Source organism: Schistocerca piceifrons, chromosome 2 (genome assembly GCF_021461385.2).
Source record: "Schistocerca piceifrons isolate TAMUIC-IGC-003096 chromosome 2, iqSchPice1.1, whole genome shotgun sequence".
Lineage (NCBI taxonomy): Eukaryota > Metazoa > Arthropoda > Insecta > Orthoptera > Acrididae > Schistocerca > Schistocerca piceifrons.
Window position 1 is genome coordinate 446,061,527 of NC_060139.1, and position 19,883 is coordinate 446,081,409.

At 40.8% G+C, this 19,883-nt stretch overlaps 2 protein-coding genes across 4 annotated transcripts in view; one reads left to right on the top strand and one right to left on the bottom strand.

The window, feature by feature from the left end:
• LOC124776749 (protein brunelleschi) overlaps positions 1-15,667 on the bottom strand; it is a 249,179-nt gene extending 233,512 nt beyond the window's left edge. The window contains exon 1 of one of the 2 annotated variants that reach the window (XM_047251873.1): positions 15,417-15,667. The gene's annotated coding sequence lies outside the window, so the exon portion shown is untranslated. Of the gene's footprint in view, positions 1-15,412 lie in introns of both variants that reach the window. The other variant, XM_047251874.1, reaches the window with a different exon arrangement.
• Positions 15,668-15,726: 59 nt separating this feature from the next.
• Positions 15,727-19,883, top strand: part of LOC124776750 (LIM and senescent cell antigen-like-containing domain protein 1) — a 66,021-nt gene continuing 61,864 nt past the window's right edge. For both annotated transcript variants that reach the window (XM_047251876.1, XM_047251877.1), the window contains exon 1: positions 15,727-15,831. The gene's annotated coding sequence lies outside the window, so the exon portion shown is untranslated. The remainder of the gene's footprint in view (positions 15,832-19,883) is intronic.

Here is a 19,883-nt window from a genome sequence, read left to right on the forward strand (position 1 = left end):
TCGTAAATAAAAAGACGGCAACCATGTGTTGGCATCTGGAAAAGGATATTCGGATGGCAGACTCGAGGGACACAAGATTATCAGTGGTAGAGCAGCCCTTGCAAAAGACGCTCTGACAGGGAGCCAGGAGGCCACGTGACTCCAGGACCCGACCCAACCCAACCACCAATACACCATAAATTCCAACAGCTTATGAAGAATATTGTTGAGGCTGATGGGCCGATAGCTATCCACATAAATCGGGTTTTTAGCGGGTTTGAGCCACAGAATGAAGGTGCTCTCCCGCCACTGTGATGGAAAGGCGCCATCGCGCCAGATCCAGATGATGATGACAAGAAGAAGTCGCTTGTAGTCAGATGAGAGATGTTTAATCATCTGACTGTGGATCCGATCTGGCCCAGGAGCTGTGTTGGGGCAACGTGCAAGAGCACTGAGGAGCTCCCACTTTGTAAATGGGGCATTATAGGAAACACTGTGGCTTGTAGTAAACGAGAGGACTTTCCCTTCCAGCCGCTGTTTGACAGTGCAAATGGCTGGGGTAATTCTCCGATGCAGGGGCTCGAGCACAGTGTTTGGCAAAGTGCTCGGCAATCGCGTTTGCATGAGTAGATAATACAACATTTATGTTAACACCGGGAACACCTGTTGGGGTCTGGTACCAGAAAACACGTTTGATCTTTGCCCAGACTTGGGAAGGTGACATATGGCACCCTATGGTCGAGACATATCTCTCCCAACACTCCTGTTTCCATTGTTTGATAAGTTGGCGAACCCGGACACGGAGCCGTTTAAAGGCTATAGGGTGCTCCAGGAAATGATGCTGCTTATGCCGCTGTAGAGCTCACCAATGCTCCTTAATTGCTTCAGCAACTTTTGGTGACCACCACGGGACCACCTTTCGGCAGGGGGCACCCTAAAAAACGAGGGATCGCATTTTCTGCCACAGAAACTATTGTTGTAGCCACCTGCTCAACTAACACATTGATGTTATTATGTGGGGGAGATACAGTGGTGACAGCAGAGGTAAAAGTTTCCCAGTCCACCTTGTTTAAAGCCCATCTGGGCAGGCGTCCATGGGCCTGATCCTGGGGCAATGACAGGAAGATGGGGAAGTGGTCACTACCACACAGATGATCATGTGCTTTCCAGTGGATAGATGGGCAAAGCCCTGGATTGTAAATTGGTAAATCAGTGGACGAGTAGGTACCACGAGCCACACTGACATGTGTAGCGGCCCTAGTATTTGAGAGGCAGAGGTCGAACTGAGACAGTAAAGTTTCAACATCTCTGCCTCGACCAGTAAGCACGGTGCAGCCCCACAAGGGGTTATGGGCATTAAAATCTCCCAAAAGTAGGAAAGGTTTAGGGAGTTGACCAATCAGGGCAGTTAATGCATTCAGAGATACTGCATCATCTGGAGGAAGATATACATCACAGACAGTTATTTCCTGTGTTGTCCTTATGACAGCCACAGCTTTAAAAGGGGTTTGAAGGGGCACAGTTTCACTACAGACTGAGTTTAGGACATAAACGCAAACTCCTCCTGACACTTGATTATAGTCACTACAGTTCCTGTAATACCCCTTATAGGGGTGGAGGGCAGGGGTCCACATTGCCGGGAACCAGGTTTCCTGGAGGTCAATGCAGAAAGTAGGTGTAAAGCTTAACAGTTGATGTAGCTTAGCCAGGCAGTGGAAAAAACCACCGCAATTCCACTGGAGGGCGACGTCATCGTGAGACTGGGAAGGGATAGAACATTCAATGACGCAGTTTACGCCTCAGGGTCACCTGCTGCCACTGACTTTTTCCTCAGCAGTCTATACCCACTGTGTCTGAGGGTCCGGCAAGATCTGGGTCCTCAGCGGATGCCAGAATCTCCACCCCACCCTCAAATACAGAGCTTGTAGGTAGTGGTAGTGTGGGTGCCACCACAATTCCCTTGGTCTTGGGGACCTTATTTTTGGATTTCTCTCACTGCTCCTTGGGTTTCCCTGGCTGGGAGGACTTCACTGATTCAGTCTATGGGACTGAGGATGAGCGTGAAGCCCTACGACCAGCTGCTTTTGGGCTCTTCAGCCACTGGCAGGTGTCATCTTTCCCACTAGCAGAAACCTGGGAAGGGAGTGACCCAGGGACACCTTTCTAGCAAGAGGAGTTGAAGACTTACACTTCTCCAGCTGAGAAGTGGGGACTGGTGTCCCCGATGGTTGTCGAGGCAGTGCTCCCGAGGTAGGTGGTGCGGGAGCAACGGGGAGGGAAGTGACCCCCCACCATCAAGCGGGCAGGTGTAGTCTTCTGGTTCTGAGAGGCAACAGGAATGCAAAGAACTGATGGGGCGACAACTGTTCTCGTAGCGGTGGTGTAAGAGGAGGTCATAGCCACAGGGTGTAGGTGCTCAAATTTCCTCTTAGCCTCAGTGTAGGTCAGTCGGCCCAGCAATTTCTATTCCATGATTTTCCTCTCTTTCGGTAAAATCCTGCAGTCTGGTTAGCAAGGTGAATTATGCTCTCTGCAGTTGACACAGATGGGAGGCAGGACGAATGGAGTATTGGGATGCGATGGACGTCCACAATCTGGGCATGTGACGCTGGAATTAAAGCGGGAAGACATATCGCCGAACGTAAAGCACCGCATCAAGGGAGGGATATATGGCTCGATGTCACAACAGCAGACCATCACCTTGAACTTCCCAAGTAATGTGTCACCCTCGAACGCCAAGATGAAGGCACCGGTGGCAACCTGATTATCCCTCAGACCCCAATGGATGCGCCGGACGAAGTGAACGCCTCGCCGCTCTAAATTGGTGTGCAGCTCGTCGTCAGACTGCAAAAGAAGGTCCCTGTGGAATATAATGCCCTGGACCATATTTAAGCTCCTATGGGGTGTGATGGTAACAGAAACATCCCCCAACTTGTCACAAGCGAGTAATGCCTGTGACTGGGCACAGGATGCTTTTTTTATCAAGACTGATCCAGAGCACATTTTGGACAACCCCTCCACCTCCCCAAACTTGTCCTCTAAATGTTCAACAAAAAACTTAGGCTTCATTGTCATGAAAGATTCCCCATCAGTTCTTGTACATACGAGGTACCAGGGCAAATAAGCTTCATTGCCAGCCTTAGCCTGGTGTTCCTCCCATGGTGGGGCCAGGGAGGGGAACAACTTGGCATCATATTTCTTAGCATTGAAGTCAGACTTTGCCCGCATACAGACTGCTGGCGGCAGACTATGAGCAAGAGATGATGTACTATGCTTCATGGCATGTCATCCGCCCTGATGCCACCCACTCCAACCACGGGCCCTCTCGGGTGCCACCCGGCCTCAGCAAGGGCCTCCTGGCAGGATGGCCATTTCTGGGAGTCCCGACGCCCCAGGGAGATGGGCACCTACTCCATGTCATACATCAAGAGTTAACGGCGCAGGCATCAGCAGAGCGATCCCTGTGTTGGCAGGGGGCTACAACCAACAGAGTACATGGTGGCCCCACCACAACTGACTGGCTACCGTGCTGGATATGAGATGCAAAGAGCATCAGGGGCCACAGGGGAGCTTATTTATGGGCACTACAACCTGCCACCCCATACATTAAATGCCTGTTTACCAACTCTGGTGACAAGTAATGTTCCATCTCTGACTGTGTGTCATGCTCTGTACACAGTAACAAATCTCACCATGGACGCATCGTAAGCTGTCTGATGCAATGGACAGCTGACAGCATGAACAGTGCTCTGCAAGCAGCGCAGGTTAATGCCCCAGTGTGAAGCATACAGTAGTCACGTCACATGTGCTATGTGCTAAGTTGTGTATATGTCTGACTGGTGGTCAGGGGTGTATGCTGCTTATCACCTGCTGCCCATTCCAGCATACAACAGACACCTGGAATCTTTGTGAGAATGTGGCAAAAGTGCATGTGCCATTGCAATACATGCACTGAGACTGGCAGTCACTGCTTTGAACAATAACTATGAGCTAGGTTGCTATTACAAGGTGTGTGCTGTGTATCTCCATAACACAATACTATCAGTTTTGGATCCACTATCAGCTGTCTCAAGTTGACCTCAAGGGTTTGAAATACCTTATATAAGGATGGCTGTACCATCCAAAAGGCAGTCACCACTTGACAACAGTCAAGGAGTACTCAGCCAAAAGCTCATGGGTTTGAAACCAGTTGGTGTGACTGGGAGCTCAAGAAAATTTTATCTGTACATATCAATGCAAAACCTTGCATTCATATATCATTTACCTCTATGGGGTGGAACTGTGGTGCAGCATCAAATACCTGGGGAAGCTGCAGGTTACAAAGGCTAATTTATTAATCTCACTAGCCTTCCTATTGTGCTGCCCTGGAGAGAAGATGAGTCTACATTTTGGTTTTTAGAGCTGCCATTTTAACACTGATGTGGCCAAGAGATTATTTAGTCCTGCCAGCTTCGCCCTGCTGTAACACAGGACACATCACACCACACAGCAGCTGGATACAAACATGCACAAGCTAATGGCTGTCAATCTGAGTCTGATGGAGTCACTCTCAGCTTTGGATTGAAAATGGATTGATGCAGCCATAGTAGCACAACAAATGTCATCACAGAGGATAATTATGGAGAGGCAACATCAAGGAGGTCGAAAATAATAAATTTTACTTACCATCAATATACAGTATAGTAGAAATAACACAAGATTACATTAATTGGAAGAATATATAATTACATTTGGGGGCACACAATATGTGAAATTTAGTACATAGAGCTGCCACATCTGGCTTCAACAATGTCTCTTCCCCAGCTGGGTATCAAATCAAACACAACTTTGATGATAGATACAGGTATGACATTACACACTTCAACTCTACGTCAGACTCATCAGTCTGCGACAAAGCAAGCTGAAATCTTTTTACCTCCTCTCTTGTTTTGCCCTCTGCCTCATTAAAGTCATTTTATTTTTATCTTTTGCCTAATTAGCATTAACATACATAAGTATAATCTGCATTTCCATAAAAGAGAAAGGTTGGCCCTCAGTCTTAAAGAATATAGTGACAGATCTAATTTTGGGCTTAGTGTTGTGTATGTAATTGATTTTCTAATTTATTTTGACTATTCCTAGTTAATATCTTTTGTTGTAAATGAAATCAGTAATTGTTTCATGACTTAGATTCTATTGTTGACTTATAAACAGATATAAATTCTGTACTAATTATAAACGTCTGGAAGAAACACTACTAGGATTCTTAAAGTATTCATTTGGCTCTATTTGAAAACATATCAGCAAAGCCCACCCTTAAATAACTCCAAAATAATTACCAGGTTTATCACAAGTATTGTTTGTATAACTACATCTGTTAATTTCATCATTTAAACAAATAATTTGGCTAAACCCTTGTTCTAGAAGAAACTGTTAAAACGAAGGAATTTTTCTATACATTCAGTTAATTCAATGAATTATGTTTTAATTGTAATTTCTGTAAATTAAACATCGAACAATGTATAGTTTTGTACCTGTTATTGTGAGGATATATAAAGGCCTGATTTTTGGTCCTGAATCAGTCAGTCCACAGATGATTTTCAGATGAGAAACCTGTACTGGTTAGATCAACAACAATGCATTAACTTATCCGTGAAATAAGTGTTACACAAATAGGCTGTGTTTTAAAACAATGACAGTGTCGGTTCAATAGTGTCACATGTACTGTATTATTCTGCAAGAACTGTGTGGTTAGGTTTTTAATGCTCATAGATGTTCAACAGTAAACTATTGTAGCTGTGTGCTGATGTTTGCCTGCAAACTATTAATGGGCTTGTTGCTCAGTAACCCACGACCAGACATTTTCAACAGATGAAAGATCTGGAGAATGCCCTAGCCAGGGCAACTGTCGAACACAGTCCATATCAAGGTGTTTCAATCTCGTTTTATTTCGTTGGAAAGTAATGTCACAGATACCTTGAAGGTAAGGCATAGCAACTGGCCTTAACATCTCTTTTTGTGGTGTTCAAATAATGTGTTACCCACTGCATTTCTTATTCCTAATCCAAATTTTTCTACTGTATCTTCATCTCTTCCTTCACCCACCACTGCATTCCAGTCCCCCATGATGATGATGCAGGCATTTCTATTTTCTTTCTCGATGAGTTCTTGTATTTTCTCATAATATTCTTCCACTTCCTCATCTCTATGCTGGCTGGTTGCCAAATATGCCCACGTTAACACCAAATCATTTGAACTAACCTTCAGTCATATCATCATCATTCTTCCATCAATATATTGTACCTTCATTACCTTATTTTTCAGCTTTTGCCCTATCAATAATCCTACTCCGTTTTCACCACTCTTGATTTCCCCTGAGTAAAAGAGCTAATAATCTCCATTTTCTATCTCCCCATTCTCTCCCTATCTCATTTCACACAAACCAAGGGCACCTAATCTGTTCCTTTTCGTCTCCTGTTTTGCATTCTCTAGCTTTCCTGCTTACAGCAGTGTCCTCACATTCCATGTTCCAATCCTTATCTTTCCTCCCTTCACTGTCCCTTTCTTCAAATATGTCTACTCTCAATGTGTTCTCCTCCCGGAGATCTGAATGAGAGGAAGTTTTAACTCCAGAATCTTCCAATGGAGAGACATACCATGTACTGCTTGGGAATGTAATGTGGTAGTTTCCCATTACTTTCCACATAGGCAGTAGGGTGCCCAGCATAAAATCAGCTGCTCACTATCAGTCAGACACTGTCTGTAGCTGCCCATCTGGGGTACAGTCAATACTTGTACTCTTTTTGTACCCAAAGAGAAGAGGTGCCTCTTCCGCCAGCTTCACCGTTCCAAAAGACTCTTTCTCCACTATCACTGCCCTTGAGATCTAATACATATAACAGGAAATGACAGGAAAAGGACATGGTGAGGACAGGTTTGGGATAGGAAAGGGGGAGTGATAGGCCGTTGTGGGACACACTTTGTCTGGCTCCTCCCCTTTGGCCTGTCGAGCTTGGGTGACCCTTCTGGTAGCTAAGCTACTACCGGCATAGCCCTCCGGATCCAGAACACACAAATCTCCTCGCCCACACAAACATTGCTATGTTAAGGTGGTTTCCCCTGAGGAGGGCCATACTGACAGTCCATTGAATTTCAGATGTTGTTTCACTGCCCAAATTTATACTCGTCTTGATGGCAACAAGCGCATTTTCCTAATGCATGCTAAGCGGCACTTACGTGGTGTCACTGAGATCCTGCACAGTGCCGAGTATGGTCCTCCTGACCCACCAGTTCCATATTTTCTTGATGGTCATGTAATCCTCCCCGATGTGAGCAGCAATATCATAAATATGCATACATATGTTTCTTCTTGACGTATAACACAATCTCATCAGGAACAAACAACATTCAAATAAAATTTCTGAATGCGAAATGGCTGTGTAATCTTTTGTTATCTACAGGATGTAGATGATGTTACTCAAACCTACTTTATGAAGATATGCTAAAATGCTAATTATTTGCATATCAAGTATGTTGCACACTTTATGCCAATTTAACATTTGTTGTATGCAACCTCCACGGTATTGCAATGTTAATTGCCAGCAGTGTAACAAGGAAGAACAAATGAACTAAAATGAATCTGCAGTAGCATTTCACCTCTGCTAGAGAAAAATTGTGTAAACACTACTAATACATGTGAAATTCTTAGTAATGAAAATGAGTAAAAAATAAAGCAATTTCAACTTCTCCATCATTTTTCCCTAAGTGTAATCAATTTATGGAGTGTAGCCATGTACAGAACTGAAACATGGATGATAAATGGTTTGGACAAGATGAGAATAGAAGCTTTCAAAATGTGGTGCTACAGAAGAATGCTAAAGATTAGATGGGTAGATCACATAACTAATGAGGAGGTATTGAATAGAATTGGGGAGAAGATAAGTTTGTGGCACAACTTGACTAGAAGAAGGGATCGGTTGGCAGGACATGTGCTGAGGAATCAAGGGATCACCAATTTAGTACTGGAGGGCAGCGTGGAGGGTAAAAATCATAGAGGGAGGTCAAGAGATGAATACACTAAACAGATTCAGAAGGATGTAGGTTGCAGTAGGTACTGGGAGATGAAGATGCTTGCACAGGATAGATTAGCATGGAGAGCTGCATAAAACTAGTCTCTGGACTGAAGACCACAACAACAATCAATTTATACAGTAGCTTCAAAGATGTTCGTTAATGATCCGAATAAATTTTACATTTGTCATATTCAGTTTGTGTTGGTGGTGATAAGACTCAAGTGGCATGAGTTTTGACTGTTGATGATCTTTAAATATTCAGCACAGGACAAGGCAGATCACTTGCGTAACTCAGCAGCTGCTAGCAGCCCAAATCCATGGCATAAAGCAAATGTAACAGAATTAGGATATAATGTTTAAGTGTGCAGTGCAGTCAAAGAGTTAAAAAAATTAATAGTGAATACATGACTGTTGAAAATGGAGTACCTAAGGAAATCCCTTTCTTTAAACTGTCAGTCTCTAATAAAACAGAGGTCATCATGTGAATAAAATACGTTACAAAGGCCTCAATATAATAAAATTAAGAAGAATATGATGCTACTCAGTATGTGAAGGGGTCACTGACTCGCAGACAAGCATAGTGAAAAAGGATACTGAATATATTCGGCCATCAGGTTAAGGTCTTCATCAGATGTAGAAAACACATACACTTTCACACAAGCACAACTAATACACAGATGGCCACTGTTGTCTCTCGGCATTCAGGTCCGACTGTGACTTTCATAAGCTATATGTTCAGTATTTGCCAATTAATGATCAGCTCTAACCTTAATGTAAAACACTGATTTAGATCACATGCATTTCTAAAAGGCAATCCTTTGATGATTAAACAATAGTTTGGCACACAGGTGTCTGTAGAGATGAATACACCTTACATACTTCGGCCATAAGGAGTCCCCAAAGAGCATCAAGTGGTTTCTCACCAATCACGGCACTGAGGATGGGAATAGTTTCAGTCTTTAAACCATTGTTGCTTGCAACAGCAATTTATCCTTTGTCTATGTATGAAGAAGACACCTGACTGCTTGCAGACTGTACATTTAGTTTTACATGGTACGGCAATTGTAGTGGACTCTGTAGAAAACCATATTGTACTTGATTACTGGGCCACACAGACCAGTAGGAAAGTAAAGCACTATTGCTGCACTAGAAAAGGTGTGAAATTTCAAGGTCAAAAATAAGTCTTGACCAGCAATAGGGATCTTTTCATACTCATTGAAGGGCAACACTTCGCCACATGCGGTCATAGAGCTACGCATTCGTAAGTCCAGTTGGCATGGACACACAATAATGTGACAAACTGAAGAGATAAGAAGTGCCTTGATTCAGTACTACCCTGCATACGTCAATTCCACCAGGCAGTTTAAGGGTAGTATTGAAAGATTTCCCACATTCATCTAACCATATACTCACCCTGGATTACATTTCAGAAACAATCAAAAAAATGTTGCTGTCAAAACACATTTCGTACATCTTTAGTTACGACAATCAACATTAAAAAATAAAAAGCAAGATAGTAATGAAATGAAGCCATTAATGTGAGTAGATGTGAAGTTTTGTGAGCAGAGTGTCATAGGTATTATTAAAGCAGACCAAGCGTATTTATAGTCCATTCTTTTTTCTCCATTTTGAGGAGATTAATGAGGAATTTTTTGTTGGTTATTTTTGTTACCGGTATATCCAACAAGATTTTCTCAATCATTCAGATTTTTTTATACTTCAAATTTTTAATTTTCAGTGTCAAGCTAGCATTTTTTAGAAGATTAATATTTTTTGTGAATATTTTCAAGTCATGAAATATAACTAACTGAATACCTCGTATTTAATCAGATGAGGATATAATTTCAGATCACTGAATCAGAAATGTGGCATTCATATTCAGGTTATTAATATATAAAGCTGTTCTTTGAAGACACAACCATAATATGCTTATTCATGTATCAAAGTAATGTACATTGAAAGTAGAAAATGAACATTTACTGATCATTTGAGATAGAATTCACCTTTTTCTGCATCCTATCTAATTTAGTTCATGGAGCACAATACCTTATCAAACTCACCAAATCAGTTATATCAAAGTGGCAATTTAAAGTCTTGCTCCTTCTTGGATAAACTTCAGAGGCTACTCAAGGTGGTATTACGTAGCACGAAAATGTTTTCCCTCCACAAGTTAGCCTGTCATACAGATAAAATTAATAAGAACAAAAAGGAATTTGTTCATGGAGAGCATACTGTGACTAGGTGTTGAGTCTAGAGCTGCAGATGGTGCTGAATCCAGTTTGCAAGTGCAGAAAGAACAATTATATGCTTAATGGTGTGCTTCCAGCTGTTCTGCCAAGTAGTTTCCATTTTATGCATCTAGAAGCATTAATTGATTGAGCTGAGAAAACTTGAGAGATAAAACTACATGTTTTGCTACTAGTGGAGCAAATACTTCCAACTGCCTACAATAGTAGCTATCCTGTTGCACTGGAACTTCAGTGTTAGTGAAAAAACTCACTAGATACACGTCCACCATTATCAGTACCATATCTCTCGTGCCATTCTATATAATTCCATTTTATTTTACAACAGTTCCTTAGAGTATCCAACTTCTTCCCAATATCCTCCTCATGGTCACATACACAACTATATCTTAGTGGAGCTGTTTAGGGTGCTCAGAAACATGTGCAGCAATATCTTCTTAACATTTATGCAAAATTTTGACCTGATCAACTGGAAGGGTTGGGAGTGTCTTCAAAAGTAAAAATTAGAAACAACTCATAGATACTGCCAATTCCCAAAATACAGAGCAGTACTTGTTAATGTACACCCAAGTCTACATACGTACTCAGCAAGCCATCATACGGAGCATGGGGGGGAAGCACATACCACTACCAGTAACTTCCTTTCCTAATCCACTTGGAAATAGAGTAAAGGGAAAAACGACTGCCTAACTGCCTCTGTACAAGCCCTAATTTCACTTATCTTACATTCATGGTCCTTATGCAAAATGCATTGTGGTGGCAGTCGAATGGTCGACTGAAGCATCCGATCCCACCCATCGGCTTTGACCCGTGACATAAGGCTGTTGTGTGTGATGTCATGACGGTGCAGAGTTTGGTTTGTGAGTGTGGCATGTTTGTAGGTGTCATTTTGTTGCGGTTCGTGGTGCCCTCTGGTGGTATGTTTAGGGGTTTCGTGTTGTGTGGTGTATTGGGTTCAGTTTGGCGTTACTGATTCTAGTGGCTGGTTCTGGTTGTGGCTGTGTTTGGAGCGGAATTGATTTCAAGGAGTTAACGATTTAGTGTTTTTGCGTGAAAGTTATTGTAGTGCTGTTCACTGTAAGTCATGTGTTAATTTGAGTAAATTAATTTGTTGTTGCTCTTGTTAGGTATGGATATGACCGATAAAATAAATAGTGTGCGACTCCATGCTATGATGGGCGTGACTCAATTGGAGCTGATCAAATTTCTACAGCTTTTTGGTCGATTGCGGAGGTGGTTGAGTTCGCTGTCTGTCGGAATGAAATGACATTGGAAACAGTTCTGGCGTCTCGGACCAAGAACGGTGCCGTTGGGCTAACATATGGCACTCCATACATCGTGGTTCCTGGTTCGAGAAGTCTAGGTTGGGCATGCAAGAGATTGTGTTGTTGACGTATTACTTTTGTTGTACATCCTCTCAAAGTTTTTGCGTGCATGAGACTGGCGTGAGTCAGAGGAGTGTGCTTGACTGGTTTATGTTTTGCTGTGAAGTATGTTCTGAGTTTATTGAGTACATGGGTAAGTTGGGTGGGCCTGGGGTTGTGGTGGAGGTGGACAAATCGCAGTAAGTATGGGAGGGGGTAAGTCTATAGTTGGTCTCTGGGTGTGGGGGGCTGTTGTACCGGGGGGTGGGTGTTTGGAATGTGATTTTAGGGTTGTGGAGGGGCGGTCTAAGGTGGAATTAGTGGGGTTAATTGAGGAGTTTATAGAACAAGGTTCCACTATAGTTTCCTATGTTTTTTCTTCTTATAGGTGGTTGGGTGAGAGGGGGTACAATCATTCAGTTGTTAACCATGGTGTAGAGTTTAAAAATTATGAGACGGGGGCTTGTACGAATACTATAGAGGGGATGTGGGGGGCCATTAAATCAGTTCTTGGGAGGGTGACGAGGCGCTCTTCTAAGCTTCAGTTTCATTTAGATGAGTACTGATGGCGGAAGAGCGTCCCTGAGCGCTATTGTCTTCTTCGGGTGTTTTTTAAGGACTATTAGTAAGATGTACAGGCCGAAGGTTGTTAGTTAGGGTGGTTTGGGTGGGTGGGTGGGTTGCTACAGCTCGGGGGGGAGGGGCGGGGGGGTTAGTTGTTTTGTTGGTACAGTTTGTGAAGAGAGAGGGGGGGGGGGGAAGAGTGTTGGTTTGTGATTTAGTTGGGTAGGATCTACTTTGTTGCAGTTTTTGTCGAGTTGTAGTGTGTGATCGAGATTTTTTATTTTGCGTTTGGTTTTTGTTTACGAGTATTTTATTTTGTGGCGAAGGAGGGGGGGGGGTTGGTTTGGGGCAAAGTTTTTATTTTTCTTGTTCTTAGCATATTTGTTGTGTGCTGGGGTCAAGGGGAGTGTTCCATTACAATGTGTGGTTGTGGCTGTGGGTGTTCCAGTAATGGGAGTTGCTTTTGAGCTATATAGGTCAAGGGAAGTGTTCGATTCCAATCTGTGGTTGTGGCTGTGGGTATTCCGGTATCGGGAGTTGCTGTTCAGCTATATCGGTCAAGGGCAATGTTTGATTACAATTTGTGGGATCGGGAGATGCTGTTGAGCTATATAGGTTAAGGGAAGTGTCCGATTCCAGAGGATATTGTGTTTAGTTCAATTTGGGGAGTTTTGTGTTGTTGGTTTTTCGTCGTTTTGTGTGGTTTGATATGGTGGTGTGTGTCTAAATTTGTTTATATTTACTTTGTCCCCACCAAAAAACCCCCAATTTGCCACACTTGTTACGTTAGTGTCATTAGGTTTTTTGTGGAATGTGTGTGTGTGTTGGTTTTTCAATGGATTTTCGTGTTTGTTGCCATTTTTATGTAATGAAGTCATAGGTGCCATATTAGAGTCATGGTGTACGGTCGTTTAAGCCATATTTGTGATGTGATGGGTCAAAGCAGATGTGTGGAATCGGATGCTTCTGTATTTCCGATTGCTCTACAGACAGCTTCAGTTGCTGGTTCTCTAAATTTCATCAACAGCACTCCTTGAAAAGAATGTTGTTTTACCTCCAGATATTCCCATTAGAGTTTGAAAAGCATCCCAGTAATACTTGTGTGTTGATCAGAGCTATTGGTAACAAACCCAGCAGCTCCTCATCTCTGTATTGATGGCAGGAGACAACGATGTTGTTACAGGTTGTCTACAAATTTTTCACATTCATAACCTTATGTTCACAAAATAGCAATACTTTTTTCAAAAGCACAATAAACAGATACAGATCCAGACAAACTACTACAAAGGATGGAAAAAATTCTTGTAATGAAAAGCTACAAACGTTGGTCTAGTGTTCTCTCACAGGTAGTAAATATGGTCTATTGTACGTGTGTATTTCATGAGAGAAGAACCACGGCATTCAAATGAGTGCCAGAAGCTTGGGATGTAATAGAGGATAGTACGAACCTCTCAATTTGGGCAAGTTACAGTACATCACAACAAGAGCTGTTCTCACCAAACAATGAATGCCATTCTTCAATTGTATCCATACAACATTCTTCAACAACAAAGAGGAATCATTTCTGAAAAAAAAAAAAAAAGAAATCGACCAACCCTAATGGGCTGTTCCTAATAGCCAGCAAAACCCAGTCATACTGGTTGTCCTTTTTACTGTGCTTGCACATAGATGATTGTCACCTGCATCCAGTAAAAACTGAACTCTATAATTTGAGTGATTACCAAAACCACAAAAGTTCCAAATATCTGAAATGTTTCGTATAAGCAAACACTCTGCGACAGAGTGAAAATTTCATTCTGTTCCAGCTATCTGTATGAGGAATGTCTCACTACAAAATATTACAACAAGCTGTTCCTTTTGCCAACACAAAAACTACAAGATAAACTTCATGCCTATAAACACATAGATGACTTCCTGATTGCTCTTTGAATAATCAAGCATTCACACGAGGCTGATTACTAAAAATCAGAACAGCAATATGGCCTAAACATTTTAAAACAAACACAGAACACTTTGTTGTTGTGCAGTGAAAGTTAACTAGAATGAAACCACTGGACCAACCATGAGCAAATTAAAAGTTAAAGCTGTCATCAACCTCAAAGCTGGTTCAAACTTCACGATGCTTTGCTTGGCATGGTCATATCAGAGGAAAGCTCTTACCTTCCTATAATTTTGAACTGCTTCACTAAGACACTTTTAGGGAGACTTACAACCTTTTTTTAATTGGCATCTAGCAAATAAACATTTTAGGCATCAAAATGACCAACTTAACTTGCATCACATACTATGTAACATCTTAGCATTTTTTATTTTTTTCCCCCCCGTAGATATGCAGCTCCCTGCCAGACATGAAGCATGTAGTAATTGACAGAAAAATCTCCCAGGACTGAAAAGATTTGCAACGCAAACTTCGAATATCTGAGTCTGTGAACAACACTAAGAAAAGCAAACAAACACCACACCACATGTAATAAAGATCAACTAGGCCTAATATTTATCTAAATCTTTAACGCAACTTTACATTCGAATAGGCCTATGTATTTGTAAGTTAATGAGGGGATCCGGGATGAAGGTGACATGCTGCCGGTGGGTAGCAGAGTATTGGGTAGCTGTATGTACCGTATACAGAATCCGAAAAAGTTGTAGATTTGAATTTGTTACGCGTACCATCCTTACGCATTGCGCTGCTAATGAATATCCAGAGTCTCAAAACTAAGTCGTCGTTGCCTGCCTGTTAAACTCATGTTGTCAGTCAGGTAATGATGTCATTTGTGTTTCGGACGCAATACATGTGTAAGTCTCAAAACATCGGACACGGATAACAACATGCCGTAACTAGAGGCAGCAAGTATCCCTTTACACCTACAACACGCTTATACGAATTGATAAAATAAACCTGTGACAAGCACTATGTCGAAGTATGACATCCTATAGAATAAAACAAGATTACTACGAGTAGAACACGTATCTTTCACTCATTTTTAATGTTTTTAAAGAACGATGTTTTAGGTCATTCCATAAACATGCGAGCCTAAACAGCTTCGGCGAGAAAATAAACAATCAATAGGAGCAACTCTTCACTCCATTTGATACACACAATAACATTAACGGTGACGAACAGCTGGTCACATTCTTACATGTGATACTGTTGTTTTAGATTTTCTTGAGAAAATAAATAAATAAATAAATAAATACACGGCACACTTACATACCAATACTTCAAATAGCAGTACAGCAGCTGCTCATTATTTAATTTCCCGCTTGTGATTCAAAGTAGTAGGGAAACTTAAAGCCAAAAATTGACGACTATGTCGCTAATCATCGGAAGGAAAATTTTTCTCATTGACTAAGTGTATGAACAATACGAATTGTATTCCACTGTTGCGCTCCTCATACTACTCTCATCCTGACGATGTCTGTCACAGCTGTTATTTACCCTACAAGAGCACACCCTCAGCGGGTCTCAAAGATCTTCTACCTCAGTCATAACAACGAACTCAAAGATTACCGAAACCTGCAAAGATTTTAGCGTTTAGCATTCACGCATCCAAATATGGGAACGGTTGAAGATAGCTGGGCTGCGATTGTGACTAGAGAGGCGTGGCAGTGAGTTGTTGTCAAACTAAGGTAAAGCTATTTGTGTTAGAAGTGCAGAGAAAGAGCTACGACAGTCTAATTTCTCTAGCATACCTGGAAGTTGTTCACTAATTTTGGTAGACATGAAGGGTTTTATATAGCGCATTCTTGAATCAGAGTGTTTTCTTCATAATTATGCCCCAATCTCGGTTATTAGAACGTTTACGCATCTGCTCTTGTACAGCTATCGAACGAACAGACTAAGACACTTATAAATTGCAGTTCGAGGCTGTTACAGTTCAATATATAAGTACAAATAGGTGTACGTATTGTATTGTACTGTTGTATACATAGAACAAATTTTGCTACTTTTTTTGTGGGACCTCTTTTTGACACATTAAAGAGTAGAGGTTGAATAGTGTTTCTCCAGTTTCTGTAACTAGTACAATTTATCACGTAGATTGCTTGCAAGAAGTCGTTTACTGTGCCCCAACTAATGACTAGACGTTTACCTTGATAATTGTTTTAGTGGTTGTAAGTTTTGTAGAAACCAATACGTGACAATTTAGCCTCAGCATCGACAGCAATAGGCCTGCTGCATTCAACAGATTCAGTCCAAGTAACAGTAATGAGGAATCAAGTACATCTTCATACTTCGCTTTAATACGTACGTGTTAGAAAAAAAGAATGTTTTCGGCTTAGACCAAAATTATGGTCTGTTCGAGAAGCAATATATACTGAGTAACTGATGAGCCCAAATGTGAGATGGGCAAAAAGTATGAGTGAGTCATGAACCAGACGAGTCCATGCAACTAGTCATAAATTTTTCACGTGCTTGATATACTTTGACAATCAATATATTTTAAACAAGCTGAGTTTTCGTGTCTGGCCGTTTTTTTTTTTTTATTTTTACCTACAATGCCGAGTGTGATTAGAGTCATCACTGGCAAACTATCTATCTGGTACCAGTTATCCACATACACAAAATGTGTGCTTGATACCCAGATTTACATTTGTTTGTAAAAAAAATATTGCAGCTGTGAAATCTTTCAGGGGAAAGATATAATAAAAATTATATCTTTCAGAAATTGGCGAAGTGCTTAACTATACCCATCTGCAGTGAGAGAGGGGAGAGCATTGAAAAAGTGCATTACATGTATTTTGAACAAAGTATCAGTCCTCTGTCAAGTAACCAATTTTTGTATTCCTCGTTGCTGTAGAAGTGGTTGGATCTAACAATTTTCCAGCTGTTTCTACTGCTTTGCTTTAGAAGGCAATGCATTAAATTTATTTTTCTTATGCTCTGGAAAAGTGCAATACTTGTTACCTAAATGTCATAGCTGTACATTTGCCATAAATAGGTTGTCAGTTGTTGTCCATATCCTGTGCTCTCTTAGTTACTTCAATGTTCCATAGATAAAATATATGCATGTTCTAGTTATTTACAGTTTGAAGTTGACTACTTATTTCTGTTCAAGAATTCGATTATATTTCAGAAGGCTTTGTTAAACAAACAACCTGACTTTACATTTGAAAATGCTTCTGCTATATGTCAGATCTTTTATTTCAATGGACAGATTTCAGAGGTTTTTGGATATGTATTTCATTAATCATTTTTTTTCTTCTTCATCTACATGTACAGCTATGCTCTGCAAGCCCCTGTGAGGTCCATGGCAGATGGTACATCCATTGTCGTTAGGGTTTCTTCACATTCCATTCACATATGGAGTGTGGGAATGCCTCTATATGTGCAGTAATTACTCAAACCTTATCTTTACAATTCACAAGTGAGCAATATATAGGGGATTGTAGAAAATTCCTAGAGTTATCATTTAAAGCCAGTTCTTGAAACTTTGTTAGTAGACTTTCTCAGGATAGTTTACGTCTATCTTCAAGAGTCTTCCACTTCAGTTCCTTGTATCTCTGTGACACACTACCATGGTTTAAACAAGATTGTGATATATTTATGACTATCTCTGTTACTTCCAAACTGTGATGGATTGTTGGTATCAAATTTCAACAGTGACTAAATGTACTTTCACACAGTGGTTAACATTCACATTTGCTGTAACAGGTGCCTGCAAGATGCACATCTGCGAATGCCTCATTTAAATCTGCTTTCGGTTCTTTCCTTTCTGCAACGTACACTTTTTTCCATAAGTAAGAAGTTGCCCAGATTATTATCCTGTGAGATATCAGTGAATGAAAATATATTAACATTTCAGTTGTCACATTAACTGTTTTCACCGATCTAATATATATAGTTTCTCCATGTAAAATTTTTATCAGTATGTGCATGCAAGAACTTGGAATTTTCTACTCTGGTTATTATTTCTTTTTAATGTACAACATTATTTTGGTGTGGACTATTGCTCACAGTAAAAAATTGTATGAAATGTTTCTGTTTCTAAATGTAAAAGCATTTTGGTTGGATTTGAAGTTCATTTTAAAGGACTTCCAGAAAAATTACCCGTAACTCATCTATATACACATGCAGTGGATAAATCAGGGCATTTCATACCATCCATCAGCTTTGACCATGACGCCGTACCACGCTCCAAAATGCAACTCTCACATGATTCAGAATGGCGACCAGTGTTAATAGTGTTCTCATGGTGCCCAGATATAATCACAAAGTACAGAATGTGTAAATCTCCCCTAATAAATATTGAAACTAATGGCACAACCGTGGGGTTTTTCAAAACATACAACAATATGAGAATCGAAAACTTGAGTTGTGATGTATGTTTCAACTTGAAAGACCGATACCAGTAAACAAATCCTAAAAGAATTGCAAAATGAAACTAGAGATGAATTGTGGAGAAAAAAAAGGCATTGACAGTAAAAGTACTGCAAAATCAAAACTCGCTTGTATAACTTACATTGAAAACACAACTTCATCAAAGTAAGCAAAATAAACTCCATGAAAGCCACCACTCAGTCTGAGATAATTACCAGCAACTAACAGCACAACTGAAAAAGAAAATTGATAAATAATCACACTAAACACCAATTCCAGTGTACAAGAAACACACAATTGTGCCCATAAACACACACACCCCATACAAACATACATACTGACCAAAGATAGCACACTCACAAATCTAGTGATAGCAAAAACAATAAGTCATTCACTACGTCTCTCAAACAAGCAGCTTAGACTTCCCAAACGAGAAACTGCTCCAGATAGAATGACAGATGTTATGCCACATACACAGGCCCCTGGTCTGAGATGCAGCAGCTTTGGTCAATCTCATCCTTCTCCACAAACATAAGACTATACATACTCAGCAATTGAACCCAAATAACTGTAGGAATTAAATTGTGTTCAATGTGTCATCCACCATTATGACATGCACAGATGTGCCTGTAAACTTCTTTGCAACATCCATGACTAACAAAAAACAAATCAAAAAATTAAATCTCCAAATGCAAATAACACACACAATGCTAATTCTGAACACCGAAATCAAATCTGTTGTCCACAACTGCCAACATCAAAATAACTCTTTACCACCACCACCACCACCACAAACAGCACTCACTCAAGGAGTCCAGTATCACTTAACACTCACTGGTTATGTAGAAACAAGCATTCCACAGTAGAGTGCACCACCATGTAACTTGCAATAAGCCCGCTGCAAACACGATACATCTTAAATATGCACCATCATGACGTTACGCAACACAACATGGTTACATCAGTGATCAAAGCAGATGAGTGTATCACATGCTAGAGTTCACCGCATCTAACACATCTAATGATTCCAGTTTGTTAGGTTATGCAGCACTCATCCTTTTTCAGTGCATTTCTTCCATTTGTTTTATTTCATTTTATTTACAGCCCATTCTAGCAAATATATGTACTGAGACACATCTGTTAATTTGTCTACAGAAGCAGCTTATCTTCGGAAATCTGTAATTGGTAGTATATGTTGGTCAGAATAACAAAGTGACTGACAGCTATCATAGCAACAACCAATCAGAGCATGAGTTTGGCACACACCTTTCCCCCCCTGTGCACAGTTGTCATATTGCTTTGCTTACTCTGATGGCCAGCTGCAAATGGCAATTGTGGTCTCAACATAATTATTGCCATTTGT